Source organism: Phyllobates terribilis, unplaced genomic scaffold (assembly GCF_046119375.1).
Source record: "Phyllobates terribilis strain yellow unplaced genomic scaffold, ASM4611937v1 Scaffold_5__5_contigs__length_657084704, whole genome shotgun sequence".
NCBI lineage: Eukaryota > Metazoa > Chordata > Amphibia > Anura > Dendrobatidae > Phyllobates > Phyllobates terribilis.
Window position 1 is genome coordinate 532,469,858 of NW_027362765.1, and position 13,882 is coordinate 532,483,739.

Genomic DNA, 13,882 nt, shown 5'->3' on the forward strand with positions numbered 1-13,882 from the left:
CAGCACCATCAACTGTGTAGTGGCAACTGCCAGATACTGCACATTCACTCCCAATCAAATGAATAAAAGTGAATCTGCAGTACCCAGCAGCAGCTGCTACACAGTTGACGGATTTGTGCTATTCTGTTCAACAACTGGTAATATCCGGTTGCCACTGAGACCACCTGATCAGTGGAGGTGTCAGATTTCAGACCCCCACTGATCTGATACCTATATTGATGACCTATCCTAAGGATAGGTCACCAGTATCAAAGTAGTGGGGAAACCATTTAAGGAAAGTGTTGATTTTTTTAATTCTGAGTTTTCATGTTTTAATGCAGATATTTGAGTAATTCACAGTCAAATCTCCAATTATTGGGTGTGTCATGGATTTTGAACTATCCATTGAACTTAGTAGGGATTGGGAAATCTGACAAATCTGCAACCATTCTGTGGCATAAATTGATCATCCACTGCATGGAAAACTTCTGTAGCATGTGGATGAAATTGTTTAAATCTCATCAACTTGGCTGCTACTACTGTGCCCTGCTAACACTCTATGATGGCCCCCACAGACCACCATGCAGTATGATCCCCCCACATTGTGATGGACCCATTAACCCTCCACAGTATGATGCTCCCACAGCCCATCATATAGTATGATGCCCCATACACAATATGATGTCCTCCACAGCCCTCCACACACAGTATGACACCCACATAGTTCCTCCACACACTATAATGGACACATACAATATTACAGCCCTCACAGCTCCCTTGCAGAGTATTATGGCTCCACAATTCCCACAGCCCCCAATCACTGCATGAAGACCTCCATGGCCCCCACACATTGCGTGGTGTGCTCCATATTCCCCTCCACATTGAAAGATGCCTCCTCCCCCACACACAGTAAGTTAGCCCCCACAGCCCTCAAATACTGTATGATGTCACCCCCACACACAATATGATTCCCACATAGCCCCCTTCAGTTTTCCACCACAAATACTGACTGATTGATATATATATATATATATATATATATATACTGCTCAAAAAAATAAAGGGAACACTTAAACAACAGAATATCAAACTGTCCACTTAGGAAACAAAACTGATTGACAATCAATTTCACATGCTGTTGTGCAAATGGAATAGACAATAGATGGAAATTATTGGCAATTATCAAGACACACTCAATAAAGGAGTGGTTCTGCAGGTGGGGACCACAGACCACATCTCAGTACCAATGCTTTCTGGCTGATGTTTTGGTCACTTTTGGGTCATCTGGTCCAACCCCCTGCTCAAAGCAGGATTCACTAGATCATCTCAGACAGATGTCTGTCCAGCCTCTGTTTGAAGACGTCCATTGAAGGGGAACTCACCACCTCTCGTGGCAGCCTGTTCCACTCATTAATCACCCTAACTGTCAAAAAGTTTTTTCTAATATCTAATCTGTGTCTCCTCCCATTTAATTTCATCCCATTGCTTCTAGTCTTTCCTTGTGCAAATGAGAATAAAGATGATCCTTCTACAATGTGACAGCCCTTGACATATTTGTAGACAGCTATTAAGTCTCCTCTCAGTCTTCTTTTTTGCAAGCTAAACATTCCCAAATCCTGCAACCGTTCCTCATAGGACATGGTTTGCAGACCAGTCACCATTCTGGTCGCTCTTCTCTGAACTTGCTCCAGTTTGTCTATGTCTTTTTTAAAATGTGGTGCCCAAAACTGTACACAGTATTCCAGATGAGGTCTGACCAAAGAGGAGTAAAGACCGATAATGACTTCACGTGATCTAGACTGTATGCTTCTGTTAATACATCCCAGAATTGTATTTGCCTTTTTTGCTGCTGCATCACACTGTTGACTCATGTTCAGTCTATGATCTATTAGTATACCTAAGTCTTTTTCACATGTACTGTTGCTTAGCTCTATTCCTCCCATTCTGTATATGCTTTTTTCATTTTTATTGCCCAGATGTAGTACTTTGCATTTTTCCCTGTTAAAAACCATTCTGTTGGTTGCTGCCCACTGCTCCAGTTTATTTAGGTCTTTTTGAATCCTCTCTCTCTCTTCTCTAGTATTAGCTATCCCTCCTAGCTTTGTGTCATCAGCAAATTTAATCAGCTTACCCTCAATTTCTTCATCTAAATCATTGATAAAGATGTTGAACAATACAGGTCCCAGGACGGAGCCCTGTGGTACCCCACTTGAGACATTCATCCAGCTGGATGTGAAGCCATTTACAACCACCCTTTGAGTCCGATCACTAAGCCAGTTATGAATCCACCTAACAGTTGCCTGGTCCATTGCATACTTGGTCATTTTTTCAATAAGGATGGTGTGAGATACTTTGTCAAATGCTTTGCTGAAGTCAAGATATACTATATCTACAGCATTTCCCTGATCCACCCAGTCAGTGATTCTGTCATAGAAGGAAATTAAGTTAGTCTGACATGACTTGTTAGTTACAAACCCATGCTGACTCTGGTTAATCACTTCATGCTTATCCATGTACTTACATACATGTTGTTTAATAATTTGTTCAAAGATCTTTCCTGGTATAGAAGTCAGACTCACCGGCCTATAGTTCCCTGGGTCCACCTTCTTCCCCTTTTTGAAGATAGGAACAACATTTGCTCTTCTCCAGTCTTCTGGGACTTCTCCTGTTCTCCAAGAATTTTCAAAGATTATGGAGCGTGGTTCTAAAATTTCTTCTACGATCTCCTTCAGTACTCTGGGGTGTAATTCATCTGGACCTGGAGACTTGAACTCATTTATGTTAGCTAAATATTCCCTCACAATCTTTCTGTTTACAGATAACTTGGATTCCTCTATTCCTTTAAAAGGACAGTGAAGATCAGTTGATGTTACATTTTCTTTCTGAGAGAAAACAGATGCAAAATAGGAATTAAAAAGTTTGGCCTTCTCAACATCCTCTCTTACCATTTCTCCATTTTCATCCTGTAAAAATCCTATAGCATCTTTGACTTTTCTTTTACTTTTGACATACCCCCAAAATCCTTTTTTATTGCTTTTGACATCTCTTGCAAGCCTTAATTCATTGTCAGCTTTAGCTAACCTGATACGTGCCCTACAGGATCTGCAGACTGCATTATAATCTTCTTTAGATATGCCTCCCTCTTTCCATTTAATAAACATTTCTTTCTTTCTTTTTAGCATGTGTTTAAGTTCTGTGTTCATCCATCCTGGTTTCCTTAAAAGCTTCCCATTCTTCCTACTTTTCGGGATTGTTAACGATTGTGCTTTGAGAATCTCATTTTTAAAAATTTCCCATCCTTCCTGGACATTTTTGTCCTTAAGGACATCCAGCCATTGGATCCCTCCTATTCTCTTTCTGAGTCTCTTAAAATCTGCCTTTCTAAAATCTAACCTTGAAGTTTGAGTCTTCACATGTCTTCCTCCTCTAGTTATCCAAAATTCTATAATAGCATGATCGCTGCCTCCTAGGGTCCCAGCCACCTTTACCTCCTCAACCATTTCCTCCCTGTTTATAAGGATTAGATCCAAAGTAGCAGATCCCCTTGTTTTCTCCCCTACCTTTTGGAAGATAAAGTTGTCAGCAAGAGAGGATAAGAATTTGCTTGACCTGTTAGTTTTACTTGAGAGAGATTCCCAACAAATGTCTGGATAGTTGAAATCTCCCATGACCACTACGTCATATTTTTTGGAGAACTTGGTCATTTGATACATAAAGAGTTCATCCATATCTTCAGCTTGCCCAGGTGGCCTGTAGTAAATGCCTACAATGGTGTCCTTTCCGTTGTTCTCTCCTTGTATTCTTACCCAAACAGTTTCCACAGAACTCCCAGTCTCTGAAGCTTCAATCTCTGTGCAGATATACGCTTTTCTAACATACAATGCAACACCTCCTCCTCGTTTATCAAGTCTGTTTCTTGCAAATAAGTTGTATCCTTTTAGCCTTTTATTCCAATCATGTGTATCGTCCCACCAAGTTTCAGTGATTCCAATTACATCATATTCCTTTTCCTGCATTAGTAGTTCCAATTCTCCTTGTTTGTTGCCCATGCTTTGTGCATTTGTATAAAAACATTTTAGTTTGTGATTGGTTTCTCTTCCTCCCATATTTTTATTATTTAAATTGTTTTGTCTTTGTTCTTCTTTTCCACTTCCAGTAGCAGAGATCTCAATAGTATTTGTCAGCTGTATGGCTTTTTCTGGCCTTTTGCTTCCCTTCCCACATTGTTCTAGTTTAAAGCTCTTCTGATGAGTGTAGCAAGGCGACTTCCAAATACATGTTTTCCAGTCTTCGTAAGGTGCACCCCATCTCTAGCAAGTAGTCCATCGTATAGGTAATTCATTCCGTGATCCAGAAATCCAAATCCTTGTTGACGGCACCATCGATGTAGCCAGTTGTTCACCTGTAGAATCTTATTCCACCTCATTGTTCCATGGCCATCCACTGGGAGGATGGATGAGAAGACCACCTGCGCTCCCAATTCTTTCACTTTCTTGCCTAAGTCTTCAAAGTCACTGCAGATGGTTTCCAGGTCCTTTCTTGCGGTGTCATTTGTCCCCACATGTATTAGCAGGAATGGGTAGTGATCTGTAGGTCTGAAGAGTCTTGATATCCTGTCAGACACATCTTTAATTTTTGCTCCTGGAAGACAGCACATTTCTCTTGAGGTTATGTCTGGTCTGCAGATTGCGGCGTCTGTTCCTCTTAACAGGGAATCCCCAATAACCACCATTTTCCGTTTTTTCTTCACAACATTCTTCTTTCTCCATCCAGGAGGATTCTGAGGGCTTACAAGGTTATTCATTGCTGGCAAAGTCTTATTTTGCTGTATTTCTTCATGGTTCTCCTGCGTGAGAGCCTGGTACTGGTTCCTGAGCAGTATGGGTGCTGACTGCCTCTCGATCCTCCTGCTTCTGTGGGTCACATGCTTCCATTCCTCGGTTTCGTCAGGTGCAGTTCGAATTTCTTCTCTTTCTGAATCATGAAGAGATAATTCTGCTCTGTCTAAGAACTCTTCACCTTCCTTAATGATTTTCAAGGTAGTTAACCTCTCTTCTAGATTTCGCAACTTTTCCTCCAACAGGGACACAAGCTTGCATTTCTGGCATGTGAAGTTTGGCTTTTCCACTGGCAAGTCTGTGAACATGTAGCAGGATATGCAGCTCACCAAATGGCTCCTGGACTCTTCCATGTTCTTATTGTTAATGTTCTGAAAACAGTGAAAAAAGCTTAAAAAAAAAGCTTCAAAATGCGCGGTTAACTGTGGCAAGAAGGTTTGCTGTGTCTGTCAGCATAGTGTCCAGAGGTTGGAGGCACTACCAGGAGACAGGCCAGTACACCAGGAGACGTGGAGGGGGCCGTAGGAGGGCAACAACCCAGCAGCAGGACCGCTACCTCCGCCTTTGTGCGAGGAGGTACAGGAGGAGCACTTCCAGAGCTCTGCAAAATGACCTCCAGCTGGCCACAAAGGTGCATGTGTCTGCACAAACGGTTAGAAACCCACTCCATGAGGGTGGTATGAGGGCCCGATGTCCACAGATGGGGGTTGTGCTTACAACCCAACACCGTGTAGGATGCTTGGCATTTGCCACAGAACACCAGGATTGGCAAAGTCGCCACTGGCGCCCTGTGCTCTTCACAGATGAAAGCAGGTTCACACTGAGCACATGGGACACATGTAACAGTCTGGAGACGCCGTGGAGAGCGATCTGCTGCCTGCAACATCCTTCAGCAAGACCGGTTTGGCAGTGGGGCAATAATGGTGTGGGGTGTCATTTCTTTGGAGAGCCGCACAGCCCTCCATGTGCTCACCAGAGGTAGCCTGACTGCCATTAGGTACCGAGATGAGATCCTCAGACCCCTTGTGACACCATATGCTGGTACGGTTGGTCCTGGGTTCCTCCTAATGCAGGACAATGCCAGACCTCATGTGGCTGGAGTGTGTCAGCAGTTCCTGCAAGATGAAGGCATTGAAGCTATGGACTGGCGCGCCTGTTCCCCAGACCTGAATGCGATTGAGCACATCTGGGACATCATGTCTCGCTCCATCCACCAACGTCACGCTGCACCACAGACTGTCCAGGAGTTGGTGGATGCTTTAGTCCAGATCTGGGAGCAGATCCCACAGAAGACCATCCGCAAACCTCATCAGGAGCATGCCCAGGCGGTGTAGGGAGATCATACAGGCACGTGGAGGCCACACACAATACTGAGCCTCATTTTGACTTGTTTTAATGACATTACATCAAAGTTGGATCAGCCTGTAGTGTGTTTTTCCACTGTAATTTTGGGGGTGACTCCAAATCCAGGCCTCCATTGGTTAATAAATTTGATTTCCATTAATGATTTTTGTGTGATTTTGTTGTCAGCACATTCAACTTTGTACAGAACAAAGTATTCAATGAGATTATTTAATTCATTCAGATCTAGGATTTTTTTGAGCAGTGTATATATAAATACATAACAACTCATTTAGCCCCGTTCTTCCGATGCGTACGGTCTGTGCACTGTGAAGACTAAGGCTCCTTGCAGTAGGCACGATCTGTTGATGTCATCGCATCTGCTGCTCTAAGACTCAGAAGCACAGGCTAAATGGGGAAGCAGGAATGTAACGTAGATACCATTGAAATTGAAATGCAGGAGGGAAGCAGTGCTGTTCAGCACTGGACCCCCCAACTTACCTGTCTCCAGGTTTTTGCATTGTAATTTAAGAGCACCGTGATGTAGTAGCAGAGACCCTGATTATAAGTATGTGTTTCTTACTGGCCTGTGTTTTTGTGTTTCAATACCATCAGTGTTTTATCAGTAGGAGATTATCACTGCAGGACAACTAACCTGCTGCATCCTAGTCTAGCCCCTCCCCCAGCACTGATTAGCAGCTTTCTGTCACTATACAATGTACACAGAAAGCTGTGATGTGGGCAGGGATATACATAGATCAACAACTGAGATCTGCTCAATCTGCAGCAGAGAAAACTGTGACTCTATGATAACTGCTGAACCAAGTAAACTAAGTGATATATCGCTGGAATCAGGCTCTCTATCTCTACATCATGATGCTCTCTGATTACACATCAAAACCTGCTGACAGATTCAATTTAAAGTTTTCTACGAACTTGCTTTTCCTTTTTCCTTTTTTAAAATTCATTGCCAGACAATGTGTCAGAAGTAAGTGGTTTTAGCAAATAAGATGTAAGCAATGCCACCTCATATGTATTATTTTATATCTAATTGTGCTGTACATATTTAGTTCTGTACTTGTCAAGTTAGTCAAATGTGTATATCTTTGCAGGTTTTTTTTATGTTGCTTTTAATAATATTAATTGCAATTTGTTTTGTTTTTATCAGACTTACAAACAGTCATCCAAGATCAGAATACATTTTGAAAGCATTTCCAGATGTGAAATTATGAGATTTAAGACAGCTGGTAAGTTACAAAAAGTATATATATTTTTTTGCTTTTGTCTTGATAAATTAGTAAGCCGTACAATTGTGTTTAATGAAGAAAAACAGTACACTATCGAATGGTTATCCTATGACTAATCTTCATACAAAAAGTCCTTAAAGGCTGATAGAAGATGTCATAATGTAATCTACAGTGTTTTAATACCTTTTTGTATTGATTATTGTTTCCACGTATGCATCTTGGTGCTGTTCTGAGGATGGCCTCCCCGTCAGCTGATAATATAGTCTCTTCATACTTCCACTGCAGAAGGAGTCTTCTCAACTATTCTGCCCTACTAATTTGGAAGCTCTGCTTCTTCACGGACAAGCAAAGAATGAAGTAGCTTTTTCTATTAAAGTGGTTATCCAATGCTTAAATTTTGATGATCTATCCTTGTTAAACAGTGCAAGTCCAAGCCCCTCACCCATCAGCTGTTAGACCCCCAGTGATCATCGGTTTGCTGCTCCCGCAGCGGCTGGACATTCACATAGTGTAGAGCTGGAACAGCATGTTTCCATACAATGTGTCATAACAATAGATCATCAATGTAAATCAGACTGGACAACAGCTTTACCTGTTCTGCAATGAACAAAGCATCACTATGCAGAGACCTGCCAGTAAGGAGAGTTATTGGGAGTCTACCAGCACTCTGCTGATTAGTGGATGTGCACTTTGTTGGCATTTTTTAATAGCATGTAAATATAAACATTGTTAATGTTTTGTGATCTTTACTATGAATATGGTAACATGATGAACCATACACCAAAAAGACATTTATCATATGACTTCTCAGCCGATTTGACTTCCAGGACCAATTCTACATTGATGGCACCCAATTACATATCTTTTCACGTGCTATCACCCCTGCACTGCTACAAAACACCACTGATTGTCTGTAAGGCCTCTTATCAATGTATGTTCTTTATGTATGTGTTCTACTTGTGCTTTCAACAGATGGACTTTTACCCATTATGGTGCTTTTCATATGTGCGTGTTTTTTTACTGATTGTATATCCTCAAAAAAATAAACAAGAAATGTCTTTTTGAGCAGAGTCACAGATCAAAATCACCTACACAAGTGTATGGGTCAATGTACTGTAAATCTTAGACAGCACACATTGTTATCTATGTGCAATCCGTGCGCTGACTCTCTCTCGCTCTCTTTTTTAAATTTGAAAATGCAACTTCTACAAAGCAGAAAAGAATCTTTGTTTACAGTCAATATCTGAGAGGGAGTAAAATTATATCCACAACCAGCCCTGCGGACCACGTCCGCACATGCTAATACCTTAATTATTTAGATTTGTTACCATGTCACTGTAAAGATGTATTTAAGCAGGATATCCACAGGGTAGAAGACCGTATATTTTCACTCATCCGAATCAAGCAATTAATTTTCTTGCCTAAAATATGGTCTCATGTAAGAAGCTGAAATTTTCTGCTGTTAGATGGGCCCAGTAAGCATCATCTGGGGTCTAATTGCACTAGGGTACTGTGAAGACCTGGGGTCTTCTGTGGGCGTAATACTACTAAGACAACACAGCGCGAGGGTAAAACAGCGTGGCAATACTTTATTGAACCACAAAGCAGACAATAAACACATAGGACAGTCCCAGCAAATACCCAAGATGGTATAACATTACACAGTCCTCACCTTTCCGCTAGCTCGCCTGGGATAGAAAAGCTGTGACTTTGGGACTTCCAGGGCCAACTACCTCAACCAGTGGCCCCCCGCTTCTGGCAGGCCCCCACAGAGAGAACATAGCGGCAAGGTTAGGAAGCTAGCAGTCCATCAAGGTACGAGGCCAGGAGACCCAAGAATCCCACCCTGGCCTCTCCGAGAGTTTCCATGGGGCCAGATGACTGGTTGGTCCCAATCTTGCTTCTCCATGGGTTCCAGGCGACCAGAGGGTCCCACCTGGCAACCCCAAACAACATATCCATGGCTCCAGGTGACTTCATCGTCCCAACCTGGTCTTCCCAAATGTATCCATGGGCTCTCTGATGATCAATGGAGCAGATCTGTATCTTTCCAGTCAGGGCCATATACCCTTATGCTGGAATCATGTAGAATCCAAATCTGTGTCTCTTAGGTTAAAGCCATGCTTCCAAGCTGATGGTCTGAGAGAGTCTGAACTTTGATTCTCCTTGTAAAGTCTCTTTCCAATCTCTGTTTCAAATCTGTGTGCCACAGAGGCACATGTCCCTTAAAATAGTTACAGTTGTCCTTTCAAGTACACATTCATTGATAAGGGGTTAGGGAGGGCATTACTCACAGGGCTCAGGTCTCATTGTTTGAGCATTTAATGAATTTACATAGTTTGTCCTCCTGTTTTGTGAGTCAACAAGCCACAGGGTCCACACAATGGTTAATCAACATATTTAGCAAACATTCATTGTTCACAGACTCAAGATGAGACAACAATCAGGATTATATAAATAGTATGACCTTCTTGACAGCCACAGAAATACACATACAGTATTGTGTTCATGTTGACCTGTAAATGTATTTCTCTTGGCTTAACAAATCTAATCTGGCCGATTAAGATTTTAAGCTGTATTGTCACAGGTACCCATGAGATCATTTAGAAACAGAATAACAGAAGCCCTAGATTTGTGGGTAATTCCACAATAAAAGGTGCCCAATGTTTGGCCACATTTCGAGAAGATGTCTCCATATCTAGTGATGATATGGTCAGTCTCGTTGTGAAGTATACATTATGTGTAATATATAGGAATTTCATGCATTCTGGGTATCTATGAGATGTTTTTTAGGGTACATTCAGACTGTCTTCCCAATCTTCCCAATTCATATTGCCCAGGTACTGCTCCCATTTGGACATGCTATGGGCTACTAAGTCAGATTACCTTATGGCAATTAAACGGGTGTAAAATGCTAAATTATTTTTGGGATTACCTATCATCAGGATGAAAGAAATTGAGAAGTTTTGAAATTTCAGGGAGTCCTGACAAATTTGAGTGTAAATGCATGTCTTAAATGAAAATATTGAAATGGCATTCAGTTAGGAAATCAAACTCCTCCTTTAGAGTCTGGAATGTCTTAAACCCAGATTGTGTATAAATATTTTCTATGTACATTATCCCTTTGCTTATCCATTGTTTCAGAAACAGAAATTTATTGAACCATAAAAGTGTGAATTTGTGAACACTGGATGCATTATAAAGACGCATTATACCGTAGTTTGCCATAATTGTCTTATGTGAAGAATATAATTTGGCTGACCCGGGGTTACATGACATAGTTTTGAGAAATACCATATATCTTGTTTTGGGTATTACTTCCCATAAGTAAGGCATTGTAGGTTCACAATCCAGTCTGCCCCAATAATGTGTGTGATTCAGTTAGGCTCCTACATAATACAAGTTAGATCGTGAACTCCCACTCCTCCACAGTCCCATCGATTTAGCAGTCTCTTCCATGCCTGCCCTTATGTTAGATGAAGGATGACAGAATCAGATTTATTTTTTGGAATTTGTATATAGCTAAGTATTTAGATGATTGTTGGATAACATGTAGTATTTTAGGTAGAAAAAGACCTTCTTGACCTAGCATAGATTGAAACCGGGCCTAAGTTGTGCACTTTGCAGTAATATGAGTGATGAGAGGTACAAAGTTCGGGGTGTAATAATCTTGAATATGTCTACTTACTTCTATCCCTAAGTATTTTATGGTCCTGCACCTCTGTAATGAAGCATTGTACTATTACTGGGCCGAAGGGAAAATATCCAAGGGCAAAATACAAGCCTTAGACTGATATATTTTAAGGCTTGAATACCCAATTTGTCAATAAGTGTAAGGTCCCTATGTAATGATGGCTCGGGGTCCACTAGTTAAATCATAAACATCATGTCATCTGTGTATAGGCATATATACTTTTCATAGACCAATAATAGAAGGATCTGTGCAGATATGTTCAGCCAGAAAGGGGAATGAGAGGGCACCCATGAATGTACAGTATTTCTGTGCTGCAGAAGAGGGTTCAACAACCATCCATGTACTCTAACTTATGAGACAGGGGCATAATATAGAAGTTGGACCCAACATACAAATGTCCAACCAAACCCAAATATCTCCAGAGTAGCCAACAAATAGTTTAAATTCCTTGGTGGCTTCAAGGAAGACTGCCACTCGAGTGTCTAAATTTTCGTCTATTGCTTGAATGTTATCATAAATCCTCCTAACAGTAAAAATTTGGCTTTATTTGGCATGATAAAGGAAAAAATAACTGTTTTGTGCCCATTTGTGAGTATTTCTGCTAAGATTTTGATGTCTGTCTGAAGAAGAAGAATAATAATAATAATTTTTATTTCTATAGCGCCAACATATTTCACAGCACTTTTTAAATTTCAGAGGGGACTTGTACAAACAATAAAGACATTACAGAATAAACACATAATTCAACAGATACTAAGAGAAGCGATGGTCCTGCTCGCAAGCTTACAGTCTATGAGGAAACAGGGAGACACGAAAGTTGCCTCATATAATGAGGGTGAAATCAGTCCCCCCACTCTAGCTGTATTGGAAACTTCCTTTAGGTGAGCTGTAAGGATGTTTGCAAACTTTTTAGAAAACTCACCAGCTAGCCCACTAGGGCCTGAATCCTTTCCATTTTTAAGAGATGAGATGGCCTCAGTGTTCTTGCCATCTCCTAATGGTTTTTCTAAGAAGGTCTGCAGTTCTGCTGTTAGAGATGGCAGTGTAATAGATGGGAGAGTCTGACTTGTCTCCTGATGTGCTGTTAGCGTATGTGAGCTGTAGAGATCCCGATAGTAAATGGTGAACTGGCCTTCAGAATACGCTCTGGAGAGGTAGTAACAGTACCATCTGCCTCAGTTATATTAGGGACTATAGGAAGGGACTGCCCCTCCTTGGAAAGATATTCCAGCATTTTACCCCAGCTGTGTCCATGTTCGAAAGTCTATTGTTTCTAGAAATATTCCTTCCTGTTTGCCGCCTCAATGTGGATACTAGGTACTGCTCACTGTTTTAGTTGCCTGATGGAATGGAGATCTGGGGAAGGGTTTTGTAGTCCAATGAAACAGGACAAGCTTTACAATTTATTTTTCTCTTTTTGGCATACTAGAAAATCACCGTTGAAGCACTCCTGGTAAAAAAGGACACACTGACCAAAACAGATTTAAAACAAAATACTGATGAAAATAAGACCATTTTTTTTTGTAAGTATGAGGAAAAAAAGACTACTAAATGAGGCATAACCCCATGTCCTCTGAATCTTTCAAAAACTGACCCCATGTTTCCACCATCTCATAAACTACCTAAACCTAATATTTCCAATTCATTTTTTGGCACTCTAATTCCTAGACAAAATGTACATTGATTTGGAGTTATATTTGATTCAGATGTTTCCTTCATTGCCTATTTTCAGTGATTTACACGCTCAAGAAAACTGTACCTCAAAAACATCTTCACAATTCTCACTTGGGGTTTCTTCATACGTTGCATTTTTCTTGTGCATTTTCCATTCGAAAAAAAACCCTGAGTTTTACAGTAACAGCAAAATGAATGAGATTTCTAAAAATGTCATTCATATGATCATTTTTTTTTTTTTTACCTGTGATGCATTTTTTAAAATATGCAATATGTACATGTTTTCAGAATCCTTACTGTAATTTTTCCACATTAAAAGCAAAATGGAAACTTAAAAACCCACCTAGCATATTGGATTGGTACAATTAAATGGTGAATTTATGTAGAACTTTCTGCAGAATGTAATGGAACCAACGATAAATTCAGAAGGGTTTGGAGCGGATGGCTTCTGTTTCAGGATTCACATGATTTACATACTCTGTTTTAATAGTTTCAACAGATTTATGTGATTGTGCTCATAATTATCTACATGGGCATAAGGACCTTACCCCCTCCCCATCCCTCATCCCTATGTCTTTTCTCTTTTCTCTCTCTTTTTCTTTCCTCTCTTTATATGATTTCTTCAGACATAATATAAAAGTTACCTTAACATAAGAACCTCTTATTGGTGATTATTACATAAACAATATGATGTTCAAGGTATTACAATGTGAATTGATATTGAAAGAGGTGATCTCATTGGAACTGTGGACATTTTCTATATTATGTTTTCTTCTAATTCAATATATTTTTTGATTTGCAAAATTTATAATAATCAATAATTAATGTTTAATTAATGTTTAATAAAACAGATTGAATATAAAAGAAAAATGGATTAGTAACAAAATAAATAAATACAATGATACCCGCCCTTACTAGCGTTCCTTTGGTCAAAACATAAAAGCAATATGTGGGAGTTACAGCCCTGTAGATGTAATTATAAAGATAGAACATGACAAAATGCTGGCCACTGCACAGTGGGCAGCATTTTGTCATGTTCTAGCAGCAAAATAATACATAAAAAACAAGCAAAATTTCTGATGCAGTTTTACTGTAAATAAAAAAAAAGC

General features: G+C 40.3%; 1 protein-coding gene across 3 annotated transcripts in view; it reads left to right on the top strand.

Moving 5' to 3' along the window:
- The window catches only part of LOC141273646 (PH and SEC7 domain-containing protein 1-like), a 555,342-nt gene that overhangs the window by 25,515 nt on the left and 515,945 nt on the right, over positions 1 to 13,882 (top strand). For all 3 annotated transcript variants that reach the window (XM_073685772.1, XM_073685776.1, XM_073685773.1), the window contains one exon: positions 7,327 to 7,405. The gene's annotated coding sequence lies outside the window, so the exon portion shown is untranslated. The remainder of the gene's footprint in view (positions 1 to 7,326; positions 7,406 to 13,882) is intronic.